The sequence below is a fragment of the Ambystoma mexicanum genome, chromosome 1p, assembly GCF_040938575.1.
Source record: "Ambystoma mexicanum isolate Mex_15411 chromosome 1p, UKY_AmexF1_1, whole genome shotgun sequence".
Classification (NCBI taxonomy): Eukaryota; Metazoa; Chordata; class Amphibia; order Caudata; family Ambystomatidae; genus Ambystoma; species Ambystoma mexicanum.
In genome coordinates, this window is record NC_090921.1 from 625,186,529 (window position 1) to 625,201,048 (window position 14,520).

The 14,520-nt window shown below is 44.5% G+C and overlaps 1 protein-coding gene across 1 annotated transcript in view; it reads left to right on the forward strand.

Moving 5' to 3' along the window:
* Nucleotides 1-2,661: 2,661 nt before the first annotated feature.
* LOC138577245 (fibrillin-2-like) overlaps nt 2,662-14,520 on the forward strand; it is a 454,244-nt gene continuing 442,385 nt past the window's right edge. The window contains exon 1 of the mRNA XM_069649613.1: nt 2,662-2,795. The gene's annotated coding sequence lies outside the window, so the exon portion shown is untranslated. The remainder of the gene's footprint in view (nt 2,796-14,520) is intronic.

Consider the following 14,520-nt stretch of genomic DNA (forward strand, 5'->3'; position numbering starts at 1 on the left):
GTACGTGTTTTGCAGTTTCCATAATGCAATTCTGTTTCTAGAGTTGTGCCATATGAACCCTCTACACATACTTTGGATTTTAGCAAAGAATCGCCTGGGTATCATGTATGGTATATTCACAGAAAAAAGTGCAACAGCCTAGGCAGCACCACCATCTTTAACAGAGCCACTCTCCCCATCATAGTCAAAGGGAGTTTGGCCCAGAACCTCATGCTGTTTTCAATGTTAGCCACCACCTTCTCTGTGTTCCGTTTGTGTTCGACCTCAACACTGTGATGTACATCAATCCCCAGGTATCTAAAGGTTCCTGTCTCCCATTGTATTTGTAATACCGGCAGTTCCTCCTGTGGTAGTCCCTTATACCTACCCAGGGGAAATATACATGATGTCTTGGGATGCACTGTTATGCCAGACAGCGCCGCGTATCGCCCATTACTTCCAGGATATATTGTAGGTTCTCTTCAGAATATCTCAAGTACAACAGCATATCATCAGCATACATTGATATCAAGTGCTGCCCTCTAGTCGTGCTGATCCCCACTTCTCCATATTGTTGCCTCAAATATATCGCATGGGGTTCTAGTGCTAAAATAAACAGCGTCAGGGACAACGGGCATCCTTGTCTAGTACCCCTACTGAGTTGCCATCGGTCTGAGAGGGTCGCTCCCATTCTGACTTGAACCAGTGGTTTACTGTACAGCATCTGGACCCACCTCAGGTACGTGGGTCCAACCCCATATCCCTTCAAAACCGCAATCAAACAAGGCCATTTTACAGAGTTGAAGGCCTTCACTGCATCTAATGAGATTATTGCCACCTCTTGGGGGTCCCTTTGGGTTGCACTTTGTACTTGCTGAGCAGAGTAAAGCAAGTTTTTTAGGTCTTTTATTTGTATTACTGGCAACAACAAAATGTAATTGATATTTTGTATGTAGCGTGAGATAATTGAATTCTTTCTCCCACTCGAGTATTGCTACATCCTGCATCACACACATATGCACAAGGTATATTCAATTTGCATTGTCCATTAAGGCAAAACATGTCTGGAATGGCCAATGGTCTCATGTAGAAGTGCTTTGAAGTTGATGTTTGGGCTACACTATCCCTAATGGGTGGAACCAAGCCTGATCTGTATGAAGTTTTTCACAGAACCCACAAAGAAAATGTAGTTTAGAGGGCTTCCTACAACCTGTAATTATGGTTAATTCCAAACAATTCTTTCCATCACTCTCCGGTATTGAGAAGTTGACCTGTGTGGCACATATATGTAGACATGAGGCTTGAACTTGCTCTTCCTAGACTATTAAGCTTCACCTGGCTGATGATGCGTAAACATGTCTGGGGTAGCCTGTGGAATCATTCGGCAGCAAAGCGCTCATGTTTCTCAGTTTCATGTGACATGTGAGAAAGACATCCGGTCCTGTTTTTTCTGCGGATTCTGAGTCCTAAATGTGTAATGGGAGCCAAGACTACATGTCCCAGAACTCCACGAAAAACAGTAGGATTGGGTGCCTTTCTCGTGCATGGAACTGGGAAAGACGATAGCTTTGCAGAAGGAATGTGAGTTGGCAGGTTGTGCTGGGCAACCTCTTTTGGGCTGTGGCTAAGCCTTTCTTGCAACATGTTCTCCTTTAATGACAGGACAGGCTGAAAAAACATGTTTTGGAAGGCTGGCCAGAGCAATTGACAGTAGTTTTGATTCGCTCAAAGCTCCCTCGCCCATCACTCTTCGGTGTTTCAACCGGAAACTCGCATACTATACGGGGTGCAACATCCAAAGCAGCTGTGAATGAAACCGGGGAGTCGCAAGCTGCCCGGCCCTGTAGCTGTGCACGCTGCTGGCACAGGAGAGAGGGGCAGGACGTGCATGCCGTGTAGCTTTACTCGGGACCATCAAATTGAACAGACGGATGTTGGACTGTGTCGGCTCTGCTGCATGAGTAACAAGGAACAGGCACCCGTTAATGTAGACATTTTTAAGAGATAAGAGCATGAGTCTACGTCAGTTGTACGTAGTCTCTGTTATGTGGGACGCACATATAATACTGTAGAATCATTCTGCGCCGTTTTTCCTCTCGGGGAACTATTGTGTCAAGCGGTCCAAAAAAACTCAACTTGCCGCAGGATTCTTCGTTAAGTAAACAGCAAACTGGTGTAAAATGAGTGTTCTCCATTTTGCCCCATTACAAACTGTAGCTCGCATAGCCCTGAAATTGCAAAGGCATTATTAACCACAAATGCCATATCTGATTCTAGAACACTGCACCTTGGCTGTACTGCAAATATGATCCCCCCCCCCCCCGCCCACACACTTATACCGTCTAAATGAATGGCATGTGATCATATCCCTGTGTTATGGTGGGTACCCCGTTAAAGTGCCTAGATGCGATTTAATTATCTGTGTTGCGCTGTGCAAAACTCCAAAATGTTTCAATAAAGGCAAAGTTTAAAGCGAGCAGCTCCCACTTCAGCAAGGATGCCTCCACACAAAAGGGTCTGGCTGAGTGAGGTCTGCATCCCACTGCCTGCCGCAACACCCCCCCCCCCCCCACCCAATCCCCCCACCAGACCCCACCCCCTCCAAGTGGGGAAAGTTTTGGCTGAAGAATGCAGGAGGCTTGTCCTTGTGCTCAGCTCACTCCTTCCCATAGAGTAAGGCCCTCCCCCTGCCCAATTTGGACGAGGTTGTACCTTTTCCCTTTGCTCACAGGGTGCGGGCTTTATTCCTCCTTTTCTGCCCAGAACTCCACTTAACAAAGGAGCTCTGGGCACCTCACCAGTCCCGGGACCTGAAGGTACGTTCCTGTTTTTTTGTTCATGATGCATGTCATCATCAAACTTTAGACCGGTATGCTAGCTAGTCATTTCCTTTAATGTAACTTCGCTTTCAGTGGGTTTGAAAGACTTTAAGCCATTTTAGCATTGTTCTGCCTCTGTTCACCAGGCTGCGTGCTTGGGGTGTCAGTTTCTGTACATGTGGCCGGGCGTCTGTGCGATTGTAACGTTTTCTGCATTCCGTGCGTGTGGCGACGGGGGCAAGACATCTGGAAGCAGCGGGGCTCGTGCTCTGGTTCCTACAGATGTGCATTTTTTAAATGCGTTTCATGCACGGCGCCAGGACAGAAAAAAGAAATCTTCTCCTCTTTTCACAGTTAGCCGATGTATTTTATTTTTTTTTTTGCTCATAGCAAGAGTTTCTCTTGGCTGTGTTTGATGTATGGTCTGACGTTTTCTTAAAAGCACTACGGAGTATGCTGTTTTAAGAAAACAGTCGCTTTTTTGTGATATTCATTTGCCCATGCAGCTGGATTCGCCTGTGTGGTGCTAATGTGTTCATTTGAAGGGCTTTTTAAGTACCAGCGTTTCCGCTTTGCATCTTTTTCGAGGTATTTTGCAAGTTCTGGCTTGACATGCGGGGGGCAGGGGTTAGAGGGCTGAGGCGAGGGCTGTTCCTTTGTTAGCAGGAGTGCGTTTGATGCATTCCTTGCCCCCGCCTCCCAATAGCCCCCAGTGGATGGAGGAGCGGAGGGTTGTTTCAGAAGCCTGGGCGCTCTGGAACACACTGACCCATGTTCTGCCTGTGGCGAATGGTTGCTCTTTTTTTTAGACCAATGTGCCAAAGGATGGAAGAAGGGAAGGGGGAGGGGTGCTGCCGGGTCACTCTCTTCTACTTTGGGGACACGTTCCTGCAGGTTTTCTGGCATTGTCCCCGTTGCAAACCCTTTCACTCGGGGGTTAAATATGTCAGCGGGGATGTTACGGGTGCCAATTGTTATCCCTAGCGGGGACCCAGAATGTCCCTCCATTTTACGGCGCTACAAAAAGACAGTTTCCTGGATTGCGTCGTAAGCACATCCAGGCTTGGATCGTTCCCAGATGTTGTACTGCGGGGGAGCGGGGGGAGGTGGCTGCGCTCTGGGAACAGCGGCAACTGGTCGCTCCATCCGAGTACGTGCCTCTTGACCTTCTTCATCAAAACGTGTATTCTCTCGGTGCCGTTCAATGGCTTGGCCAGTGGAGGGGACGAGGAAAGCGCCATGTTTGGACACATAACCCCCTTCTGTGGACGGAATAGCGCTTTTATAGGGGATGCTCCTTTGTCTGCCACGCACCACGGAATGACAGCTCTCCCGCCCCCCCGCCCCCGCCACGCAAAACTCAATATACTGTTTACCCCCAAAAAGGGCCCCTACTCTAACTAACATTGGGTTTTTCAGCGAGAAGTCGCGAATATGTTTTAAATATAGCATGATCCACGGGTTGGCGTTCTGAAGTCATGTTGCGCGGCCTCCTCTGAGAAACGTAACACAGAGTGAGATGGAAAACCACAGGGGGGCAGGAGAGACCAAGGGGCCAAATGAAAGGGAAAGCCAAGGGATTACAGAGACTAGGAGTTAATTTGTCACGAACCACAATCCCCACGTTGATCCACATTGAGGGTTCTCTCACCCCTCTCCCAAAACAGTTTGTTTGGGTTTTTGTTAATCCATGCGTGCGGTGTGTTTGGGTGTGGGGGGTTGTCACAAAGAGAGCGAGAAAGAGAGAGGGGGCATATTTTTCAAATCTACCTTCTACGAAATGTTCACTGTATTATTTAGCATGGAAATTGGGGGAGCTCACTGTAAAACAGCAGTAACGGCCTACAAACTAACCTTAAAAGGGGGGGGGGGCTCTGCTGCATACTTATTTTGCAACCCCCCTCGCCCCTCTCTTGAGGGTTTAAAGAATGTGGATTCTTTGAATGGAAACTTTATTTTTCTTCGAGCGTTCATGTCAGTCATTTTCATTTCAGAAAGTGATCACTCATATGTGGTTCTGTTTCTTGGGCGCCTGCTTAACAGTTTACTGCTGACACCCCGACATCCAACGTTTGCTCGACTAATTTAAAAGCGTCTCTGCGGAAGTTAGTTAGACATGTGTAGCGTTCAAAGGAGGGGCAATTCTTTACGCTGGGCAGTGTTGCATACCTTTCGCCATGGGACTGGTTACGTAGAGAATTAAGGCCTCCCCAGAGGGGGTTAGGGCAGAAGAATATTGATGGCTGGGTCCCACACACCCGTCTGCACCTCGGTGGTGGGGGAGGGGGAGACAGGGGGTCCGTACAGCGCATCGAAGACAGAAAGTCCTAATAAGGAACACCGTGGGCCTGATTCACAAAGCGTTTTTTTTTTCTCTCGGTGGGTTGTGAACCAGGCCTTGTGTGAGTTACAGAGTGGCGGAGGAGAGACTGGGTAACGACCCGGCCATATCGGCGATCTATTTGCGGGCAGAATATATGCAAGCTGTCTCAAAAGACCGCACTCTATAGTTTATTCTTTCTTTCCAATGCTGACCAATAGTCATTAAAAAAAAAAAAAAAACAGGAACCAACATATGCATTATTGCTTCGTTTAACTACTCTGAGCTGGTGCGCGGTCGCTGCGTCTGCCCGGCCTTCATAGAAGCACTTGTGGCCAGGGGCGCCGAGTGCGCGGACCTTACACTTAAGTTTATTTTTAGTTTGCCACTGGGCACACCTGGACCCCCATCAGGAAAACTAAACGCCCCCTGCCCTGCTTGGGGTCACTAGTCCCTAGCACTGCCCTTTGTGTTGGCAGTTAGTGCGCACGGCTCTGCGGGCGCTTGATGACTTCTGAGCGTATGGATTGCGCGCAGCGTATGACAGGGGCGCTGACAGGATTTTCTGTCACGGTGCTGGCGGACATGTCTTGTGGGGCCAGCCTGTCCGTGCCTGCAACTCATTGAGACCGCCTTCTCCCGGTGCGGCGAGGGTTTGAGGAGGTCGGATTGGAAGTGGGGTTCAGGGGAGGGGGCAGCGGGTATGTGTGGAGGAGCGGGGGGTGCTTTTTTCGGCTGCGGTGTCTTCTGGAGGCGGGGCACGCGTGCGTCGCTGGGCGGGAAACCGCAGCAGTCATTGTAACCGGAGAGGAGTGTGGGTGGGGTAAGAGGCTTGACGTCACCAACCACAACTCGTAAGGGGTAGAACCCCCTGATTTGTATCCAGCATCTGCCAAACTTCCAAAGGAGTCACTCAGACCACAATTTCTTCCCCGACATGCTAGCAGCGACGAGAACATGGCTGTGAGATCTGCAAACTCGCGCAGAAATGCGGCCACCGCTCATACCACACGCAGAATGTACACATTCAAACGGGCAACGTTCTAGACAGCGAACCGCAGGGATGTGGGCAGTGCAATTCCTTACAAAAAGCACCTTCGGAGAAATGTTCGCGGACACTAACTAGACTTCGCCGGGATCGGTTAAAAAAAATCGGTTTATTTGGCCTGCCGTTCAATAGAAGTTTGGCAGGGCTATATAAGTGTAAAAGATATGCTAAAAATGCCAGTCAACCTTTAGAAATGAAAGTGTTGGTGAAACCAGTAGTTTTTTTGTTTTGAGGGTATAGTGTGCTCTGCATTGACACCTCTTGGCCATGGAAGGTGATGGGCGGTTGAGGGAACTGACTACTGCGGGTGTCAGGGTCGTGTGGACCAGGGCATCAGACTTCTCTGTGTTAAGGATATTGTCTGGCTGTGTAAGGAGCAGGCTGTGTGTAAGGAAGATGGCACTGAATTCTGTTTTGCTGAAGCGTATTGTAAGAGTGTGGTAGGAACAATGGAGTAACTTTACTAAAAATGTTGGGGGGACATGACATCTGAAGAAAAGGTGCCCCAGCCAAATGAATGGGGACAAAATGGTGTGCCATGAAAGTTGGGGGGACAAACACCCCTGTCCCCCCCTACAATTACGCCCATGAGTTGGAAAGGCCTCACAGTGATGTATGCTTTGAATGTGACTGTGTGCTGTTTCAAGGGCGGACTTTGCAAGGATGTGTAGAAGGGGCCCTTGGGCTGTTTTGGAGTGACCGCGCAGTGGCTCACGCCTCACACTTTTCTCAGTTCCTTCAGTGCCAGTGAAGTGGTGTATAGTGTTATACAAGCAACCAATATGACATGTTCTCTTCAGTTTCATGTTGTTATCCTATTGGGATTTATACTGTGCTCAGCTGCCATGGTCTTGAGGAGCTCTAGTGGATATGAAAGCGAAGGGGTGGGCCGCAAGTTTAAAGCCAGGCAGTGCAAGATATGTCTGCCCTTGTGTGGATGGGTGCAGACCGGAAGTACCCTGAGCTCTGTGTGTGGATACATTTCTAGGAGTGCCTGGGATGCTAGTATGCATTGGCCTGGGGTATGGTATGAAAGTTGGTTGCAGAGGCATAGTCTGATCATGTTTGATGTCTGCAGGGAGGTGTGCATAATTGCTGTCTGTGACTTAGTTGGTATGTGCATTGTTTGTTTGAACATAGAATTTGAGGATGTTACTGCAGAGAGCATTCAGACATGTTAGTGGGCAGACAAACCTGAAATCATATATAGCAGATCACAAAATGGCAAATCCAGGCACGAGAAAGGGATTAGCGTCATCAAAAGGCAACTCCACTCATTACCATAAGCAGTGGCGCAACACTATTCAGCTGACCGGGTTTCAGTCCCCCGACCCTCCAAAATATTTGGGCTATGTTGACTTGACCTGGCTAATCAATAGAGTTGTGGCCAGACAGAACAGGACACAGATTTTAAACATCGCCTGGGCTTCGCTGTTAACAATGGCCCGAGAATAGCTAAGGTAGAATATTTAATTGTTAGCACCTGAATTTAGGCAATTGAAATTGTGATGCAAGGTTAGTACTTGCATGCCAGGGAGTGAATGGAAGGGTAGAGAGGGGTAGACCGCTCATTCTCACAGCTGTCCTTACGTGGGTGCTCTCAGACTTAAATGAGAGAGTTAACTGCTTGTAACATTGAAGCTGCACTAGAATAGCCTCATTTGAATGCGTAAAGAATGTAGATACCGCCACACAAATACGTTTACCCCTTCTCTACCATCGCTGAAGTTGGTGCCTCCCCCAACATTTGAAGGGTTAGCACCCCACCCCCAAAAGCAGCTCTCGTCATGCCCCTGACTATAAGCTTGGTGCCAAGATTGTGGGAGGCAGTAACCTTTGGTGCAGTGAAACAGCTGCTTAAGATAGGAAGACTCCATGCACACTCATTTCCACTTCCTTAATATGCAAGCTGGTAGGCTTGTTGTCAGCTGAAACCTACCTCTAACTTGCTTAGGTGCTATTGTTAGTGGCCAGCTGGAACCTTTGCCGATTGGCACCTCATACGGCATTTGTCAGCCATTCCTCAGGTGAACGAGACAGCAGCCAAAATCACTGATCTCTCTCATAGAAGTCTACCTCAACATCTCCTACAGGCCTCAACCTCCTCTCACACATTGCACACAGATGCAGGCCAAAATGGAATCCACCCTCCGCTCTGACTCACCACCAATAGTTTTGCAGCTGTTCCATAACTTCAGTTTCAGAATGATTCTGAAACCCTGCCAGGGGTTCCTCACGATGAAATGGGAATTTGGAAAGCTAAAAGACAGAGTCTTTGATTTCTCCAAGTGCCTCTTGAAGGCACAGGTTATGTGGTCGGATTTGTTTAACTTCAGGCAGAGTCTTTCCACCTGATTTTCAATCCCCTGTGGTTTGTTTATCTGTCTCCTTCAACAAAGCCCAGATGAAGGCTCAGTTACAATAGCCAGTAGATAAGTGTACAATGTACCTACTAAGTTCCATCTCAGTGCTTTGTTTTTATGCTTCAGGGCATCATGTGTTTAAAATGGGCACCCTGCACTACAGCTGCAATTAAGTATGAAAAAGGGTTGTGTGGTTTAACCAGAGTACCGTGGTTTTTTATTTGTGTGCAGGTGCAGTGGTTGTTGAAGGTTTTGACGCCATGGAATGGGATTTTACTCACGTTTGCTCTGCCAATGATCAGAATATCAAGATCATGGATCCATGTAGGGGCAGGCTGCTTTCCACTAATGGTGGATGTGTCTGGATCTATGTGAATAGGGCAAGAAAAAAAAATCCTGCATTCCAAAATGTCAATTTTTTTCTTTTTGCACCTTTCAGCACAATTATATGTGGGGGGAGACCTTCCGCGGCTCCCCATAGACCCCTCAAATTATAAATTACCCAAACACACTTCCTAATATAATTACGCTGAAATGTGCAGTAACATTGTCATCATTTTGAGATCAGGATTTTGGGTTGTAAAATTATGGGGTGATATCAATGTGTCCCAGTATGTGATCTTGTCCTGGATTCGTGGACATTTGCAATGAATCTCAAATTTTAGTTTAATTTGCGTGATCATATCTGCCAATGGCAGGGCATTTAAACATGTTAAATAGTGTCAGCGAAAGTCAAGAAACTTGTGGGACTCTCAGGTAGCATAATTGGCGTATGAGGTGGTGTTCCCGATGCAGTCTTTTTACTCCAGTCGGAATCCACGGATCAAATCCATTCTGGAGTACAATCCGTATGCTGAAGGGCTGATGGGAGCTGTTGGATGCATCAGTGGTCACGAGGCATGAGTCGTTTCTATTGCATGTTACAGTGTTTTCCCCAGTGTCACAAAGTGTCTGAGTCACATCTTCAATTTTATAAGGAAGACATGTTTTTGCCCCAATGGACCTTAATCAGAGGGCCTCATTTAGGGAGACAAGCCTATCTCATTAAAATAGGTGCTTGTACTGGGAAAGGACACTGCCCCATCTCAGAAGATAAAACCTTTCTGGGTTCAGTTTTGACACAGAGCTACCATTATCCCACTAATGACAAAGTAGTGGTCAAATGTGTCAATTCCCAAGATTCACTGCTACGAAACTCTATGCCTCCCCTACAGACAACTGACCATATTTTACTGATCACATCTTTGTTTGGACTTCTACGAGGGGGTGTATTATATTTAAAAATTAACTTCAGAGAGTACAAAGTCAAGCCGCTAGATCGGCACACAATCTTAAAAAACAGGATCACATCAGAGTACATTTATAAATTCGATCTATTTATGCACAAATACTTCAGAAACAAAAGGCCCAATTACCAGCAAAAAGCCGCCCTGAACACTAGTCACAAATCCCTGCTCATCCAAATCAAAGACTGCAGGAAGAAAAAGATCAAAATAGAAAAGCACAGCAGCAAAACCCCCGAGTGCAGGCTCTGAATCCTCGGGCTGGTTTAAATTTTCCCATGGGAGTGCGATCAAATTATTTGTCCTTCTAAAAGACGATGAAGACCAACCTTTCAAAAAAGTCATTTGACTCTTATATCTCTTCCTACCGCTGTGAATGTCTAAATCCAATCACCGGACCAGTGAAATATGTCTAAAGTTTGACTCTCTTTCCACCTGCTTTATTTCACACTTTTTCTGACTCACCTATTACTTAACTCATTCACCCTGCCATCTTTCTTCCATTCATGTATCCTATCATCAATAATCTTATAGGATAGCATGATCTAACCCGTCCCTTTGCACTGCTTTGATAAGCTATCCACTGTCCTCACGTGTCCTTCCCTCCCTAAGACCTTTTTTATTCTTGTAAAAAAAGTGTTTAGAAGTAGCCAAAAGGCTACAAAAGTGATGTTTTATAAGCCACCATAAATAAATAAATGCCATGTTTTTTTTTTTACTAATCACATCATTAAAGAGGCTTGACAATAGGGGAAAATCAAACTGATCTGAATTTGAGTCCATGATGAGGGTGTTACATGAAATGGTCATCAAACCTCTACTGACCACAGCCAGATTCACTTCGCCTCTCCCAACATGCTGCTGCTTCTAAAGCAGTGTGTTATGTTATATTCTTTTTTTTATAATGTGCAAACCTAATCCCATGACATCTGAGCACAGAACAATGTCTCTGGAAACAGCAACAACCGGGCTCAAGACTCAAGATTGAACAGAAATAGAAAGGTCTTCCAACCTGTGTGAGACTGAAGGTCCACAAATGAATCAGACCAATAGAAAAGGCTTGCATAGGAGTTCTGGATTTCAAATATTTGGCTGTATTTAAGAGAAGAATATCTTTGCTATGTGTTGTGATACATCCTCCAGTAATAATACATTTGTCAGCCAACTAAGGAGGCTGGTGTAAAACAGCAGCCTCATAAGCAATATAATCTCATTTAAATCAAATTTTGGACTCCATGGTTAGCCTATGCAAAGTGTTCAATATAGGAGGGATACGTTCTTCTTCCAAAGAGCAACCTGGCAGCTCCATGATGTACAAACATAAGAGGCAGAAGAACCTGATTACAGATACCCTTTAAAATAACATTGTCGCCATCAAGACATACGTGAACCATCGCTTGAACAACCAATCGAAAGTGTTCATATGGTATACATGTTTTGGCTTACTTTTACAAAGAAGAACACATTGATAATTGGCAATTTGGAATTTTCTTATCAACTTGATATTTCAAAGATATTTGGTTATCAATCCAAAAGAGAGATTTGCAAACTGGGTCCAAAGTAGCAGAAATGCATTCTGAGCAAGTAAGGCCAGCCACAGTTGTACCACAGCTTATTGACCAAGAGATACGAAAACAATATATTCAGTTTATAGGTAATTTACATGTAAGGTTAATTTGAATCATTCAATTCTCTAAATTGGTCAAACAGGCTCCCAAGTTAAGAATATGATCAGCCATGATACCCTGAGGTATAAATGAATACTATCAGCCTATTGATGACTTTTAATTACAAACTTAAAAATGGTATCGCCCAAAGGCTCAACATTCAAACTGAAAAGAGCTTTTAGGAACACCGCAGAAAACAAGAACCAGAGAAGATCTTGAAGACTGAATTCGGCTACATTGAGACCTGCGGGTAGAATAGAAGTGAAACCATTCCAGCAGCATTCCTTCATACCCATCCAGGCAACAAGAATAGACAACAAGGCTTCATGACAAACAGTGTTAAGTGCTGCCAAATAGTCTAAATGTAATAGAAGTCATATTCCCACATTATCAGTGATTTGCAGTACATCATCCATGTCCTGAAGTGTTGCAGATTCTGTACCTAAAAAACCTATGAAACCCAGACTGAGAGTAACTCAAAAGCTGATGGCAATCAATATGTTCTGTCAACTGCAGCACTACCTTTTTTCTACAAGATATTACCCTAGAATGGAGAGTCGTGATCAGACAATATTTGCCCAGGATATCAGGGTCAGCAAAGGTTTTTTTAATTACGGTGTAACCAATCCCAAATTCAGGTAAGATTGTGAAATCCCATGGTTCAAAGATATGCAAGTCAGCCAAAGAAGTAAACCATTCCGTACTTTTTCCCAGATTAAGTCCCCCAGGTGTTAAAGTAGCCTTTAACAATCCAAATATGTTTGCCAACTCGTCAACTGAAGAGAAAATAACCTCCAAAGAGGCACTTTCCAAGGAATACAAAGGGGAGGTGGACAGAAGAAAACTTTGCTAAGGAGCTCATTCTGAATATTTCTGATCTTTTCAGCAAGAAAGGTGTTAATACTATTGCATCTATCCTTGGGGCAGTAAAGCCTTGTATCTGGACGAGGGAATATACAGTGACATGCTGTTCTGAATGCATTCTTAAATTGAGAAATAAGTCTTCTGAATAGTCTGGGTTTAATATGTACATTTAGCAGAGACTTTAATTGTTTTGCAATCTTGCCTAGCTAGTCAACGCCGAACCAAAGTCTCTCTGAATCAGAGGTGTTTCCCGTGTATTTCAAGATGCCTAACTAATTGTTCATTTTCAGCAACTTCTGAAGAATACCATGGTTTATATTTAGGTTTCCTGAGTCTTTTACACCTAAACGAACTAAAATATTGACTGACTGCAAAATAGGATCAAAACATGTGTTAAATAAAACACTTGTTTCTTTTCCACTAATTGACTAGCAAGCAGCAATATTGAAGGCCTCCTATAAAAGGGAACAGGAGATTAGCATGTTTACAAATGGCACAGATTGGTGCAACCTGTTGTCCAATTTGATATGAATGGTGGGTATATAAATGAAAATGAATGAAAAAGGATCAAACCAATTGATTTCAAAAAGTATAATTATTTTGTAGATTAAAACCTCCTAAAAATATTATATTTGTAAATTAAGTCAGAGAAATCATCCATAAAAAAAAACTCAGCTCCTGATTTACAAAAGCGTTTTCAATGGGATTTTCCCATTGAAAAAAGCTTTTGTAAATTAGGTCCTCAGAGTTGCCCAGACTCTGATATTCCCTGAAAAAACAGCTGTTTCAAAGGGTGAAAGAGTAGTAATGAGTGACAAAAGCTCAAAAGAAGGGCTCTAGCAAACTGGTTAGATAAATATAATTCAAAATGCAACCAAGTCCTCCACCCTACATCAGAAGTGTGTGTTGGTTAAGAAGAAAGCAGACACATACAAAGAGTATATAGCTACATACATTCCCGAGAAACAAACTATAGCATATTGGTAGTTTAAAAGTGCTGCATGTTTCTTTGCATGCAAACATAGAAACGATCTAGAAATATCTTCTAGAAAGAGAAATAATTGCCATATTGGATAAATTGGCCAGTGTCTTCCTGAACCTATAAATGAAAAAAAAGAAGAAAAACATGGAATCGGGTGGTGAGGAATTGAATTATTATAGGTCAAAATATCAAGGTAAGCACCTGACCCCAGGGGAATATTAGCAGCAATAAAATTAAGTTTAATAGAAATAGGATCAGATCTGGATCTGACCGAGGAAGAAAGGAGCCAAGAGATCAAGCTTTCAATAATCCTATGGAAAACATGCTCAAGAAGTTCAAAGGAGTTTGGCTAGATCATACATCTAAGTTTCAAAATGGCCTGAACTGTGATTGGTTAGGATTGACATGGGGGTAAGAAGCGCTCAATACCAAATTAGGATCTACAGGTGAAGGAAACAAATTATATCCAAAAGAATATGATGAAGGGTGGGGTAAGTTTGGTGCTCAATCATAAAAGATGAAGTGGGTAGGGACATAAAATCATCTGCAGCAAGTGTTGTTTTTTGGAACCCCATGACTCTCTCAGAAAACGGCAAGTGGCTGCCATTGCCAAATGTAAGCAGCAAAACAAACAAGATCATCTTCAGGACTAACAAAGCGCAGTGACGTGCCCTATGCCTAAGCAATCCAAACAGGCTCTGGTGCATGTCATTTGTGCCTTCAGGGCACTAGAAAATGACGTGGGAGTGGGCAGGCAAGGAGAGGAAGTCAGGGAACTGTTGTCCAACTCCACAAGTCGCCGAACAGCGGCGAATACGATATAGCAGGAAAGCAATAATTTACTGATGTGCGAATTAGAATGTGCCTAAGGATCAGAGGTGAATGAGTTGCAACAATGTGTAGCAGTGTTATAGCATAGATGACATATCACACACACAAAGGAGCCAATTGAATACATTAACATCTCACTAATGACAGCAGAATGCTGCTAGAAGCAAACCCCTTGGTTTGTTTGAACAAACCTTCCACCTAAGAGAATCCATTTTCATTTTTCTTTTATGAGCAGTATATTGGAGAGTATTTATTTCAGTTTTAATTTGGTGGAATGCGTGCTGAAATAGTGAGTGTGGGGCTACAGTTCTTCTGGTTCGGGCAAGGAATCTGTGCCTGCATGATGCACACACATCTCTGTACA